The 2500-nt window shown below is 57.9% G+C and overlaps 1 non-coding gene across 1 annotated transcript in view; it reads left to right on the top strand.

Annotated features, from left to right (window-relative positions):
* Window positions 1–1911: 1911 nt before the first annotated feature.
* The window catches only part of LOC124726695, a 1909-nt gene continuing 1320 nt past the window's right edge, over window positions 1912–2500 (top strand). The window contains exon 1 of the ribosomal RNA XR_007006810.1: window positions 1912–2500. This exon is cut by the window's right edge and continues 1320 nt beyond it. This is a non-coding gene — a ribosomal RNA (small subunit ribosomal RNA).

Below are 2500 nucleotides of genomic sequence, written 5' to 3'. Positions count from 1 at the left end.
ATGTCGTGCCTTAACCTAACCCATGTCGTGCCTTAACCTAACCCATGTCGTGCCTTAACCTAACCCACGTCGTGCCTTAACCTAACCCACGTTGTCGCCTAACGTAACCCACGTTGTCGCCTAAACCTGCTCTGTAATTGTTATACGACTCGTTCAATTAGTGTAGTGTTGCCCACCCGCAACCCTCGCAATATAGTTCGCTACTCGCACTCCCCGCTCCCCTGTGTATCGCTTCATGTTAAACACCTTGCAAGTCTTGCTCACTTTCCACATGCTCCTGCTGTACACTGTAATGTGGATGGCAGCAGGACGTACATGCCGCCCCTCCCCACGTCCCCACCTTGCCCCCTGCCTTCGCAAGCTGGTTGGTGAGAACTTTGCATGTTCAATGCCCTCCGCATGCGACGTACTCAGGCTACGTTGTGGTGCGGCCTGTGTCAACTGTCCGCTAATGTCGTACGCGTAAACCACAATCTGTACTGCACATTCGTCCTTATGTACTGAATGATACATCGTGGCACATGTGTGACCGTACAACGACTGCGCCCAAAAACGGCGGACCATACAGTGCAAATATTGTGCACGCAGCTACGTGTCGTCTCCCTATGAGAGCTGGATTGCAGTGTGGTACGCCATAGAGACGTGTGGGAGGAACGGACGCCGTGGATGGCGATCAGCATGAGCTGTCTGTTGATGTATTCGGACCTAGTCGTCTCTCCTCACACACCGTGATGGCATGGTGCACCGCGTTCCATATCTGCGACATGCTACAGAGGCCGGTTGACAGTCGTTCGAGCAATGGACATCGCATACGTACGGGGGCCACCTTCCACGTATTGTCTAGGCGTGCACATTTTGTTGCGTGTATGTGGGCAGACGTAGTGTGGCGTGACACCTGACACAGGCATGCAATAATCGTGGAAGTTGCAAATGGCGATGGACGCCTGCGTTTTCTGGTGAAGTTACGCAAATGAACAAATGGTAACCTGTTGTGGTGCGGTTGTTCTCGCTAGGGGTGAATCGGTGATGGCGACGATAGGTTGAGGTACTAACCGGTTGTTCCAGCGATACCCACCATGCCGACGAAACTGAACGGCATCTGGGTGTGAAGCGATACGCGGCGGTGGCTGGGTGGGACCGTCCCCGGCCGGTGAGGGGGCGCCTCCCGGCGTGCTGGCCGCGCGGTGCGTGGGCGCACGCGCTACAGCCGGCTGGTGGGGGCGGCCAGTGGCAGGCGCGCCGGCCGACGGACGCGGCAGGCGTCGCAGCTGCGCGCCGGCGCACCCTGCGCGCGGCGCCGTGCGGCCAAAGTAGGTCCTCGCGGGCCCGGTGCGAAGCGCGGTGGACATCTTCAGTGTGCTGGTCCGATTGAGGACTGTGTGCGTTGAGGATGCGCTGCCGCCCGGCGCTCGGCGCCGCGACGCCGTCTGCTGCTCGGTCGCCCCAGCGGTTCTCGCTGGTGGTTTGTATCGCAGCTGTGCGGATGTGTTGGCGCGTGCGCTGTGCTGGGAGAGTTCGCTTCGGCACCCAAGTGGGGCTTTTGTCCTTCTGTGGCGCTGGCGTTGGAGCTGCCGGTCACCGTAGGTGGCGCGTGTTGTCTCCCGCCGGCAATGCCACGACAGCACGCTCCCGGGCCTCTGTCGGCAGCGGCAAGCTCAGTTGGGAGCACGGGTGGTCGCACCGAAAGCGTCTACTCGCCTAACTCCGGGCGATTGCGCCTCTCTCGAACCCGACCAAGTACTTGGGACGGCGCTGCGCGCCGCCGGGACCTGAGAGGGTTTCGAGGTGTATTGTGCAGGGGAGCTCAGCCTCCTCCTGTTTGCAGAATGATTGAGCGGACGCTTGCGTGTTCGCGCGGGCCCCCGGGACACACTCCCGGGCGGCCGGCTGCTCAGCTCTAGTTGACGCAGCTCCCTGGTTGATCCTGCCAGTAGTCATATGCTTGTCTCAAAGATTAAGCCATGCATGTCTCAGTACAAGCCGCATTAAGGTGAAACCGCGAATGGCTCATTAAATCAGTTATGGTTCCTTAGATCGTACCCACGTTACTTGGATAACTGTGGTAATTCTAGAGCTAATACATGCAAACAGAGTCCCGACCAGAGATGGAAGGGACGCTTTTATTAGATCAAAACCAATCGGTCGGCTCGTCCGGTCCGTTTGCCTTGGTGACTCTGAATAACTTTGGGCTGATCGCACGGTCCTCGTACCGGCGACGCATCTTTCAAATGTCTGCCTTATCAACTGTCGATGGTAGGTTCTGCGCCTACCATGGTTGTAACGGGTAACGGGGAATCAGGGTTCGATTCCGGAGAGGGAGCCTGAGAAACGGCTACCACATCCAAGGAAGGCAGCAGGCGCGCAAATTACCCACTCCCGGCACGGGGAGGTAGTGACGAAAAATAACGATACGGGACTCATCCGAGGCCCCGTAATCGGAATGAGTACACTTTAAATCCTTTAACGAGTATCTATTGGAGGGCAAGTCTGGTGCCAGCAG

The sequence above is a fragment of the Schistocerca piceifrons genome, unplaced genomic scaffold, assembly GCF_021461385.2.
Source record: "Schistocerca piceifrons isolate TAMUIC-IGC-003096 unplaced genomic scaffold, iqSchPice1.1 HiC_scaffold_1063, whole genome shotgun sequence".
Lineage (NCBI taxonomy): Eukaryota > Metazoa > Arthropoda > Insecta > Orthoptera > Acrididae > Schistocerca > Schistocerca piceifrons.
This window is presented reverse-complemented; position numbering and strand designations above follow the sequence as displayed.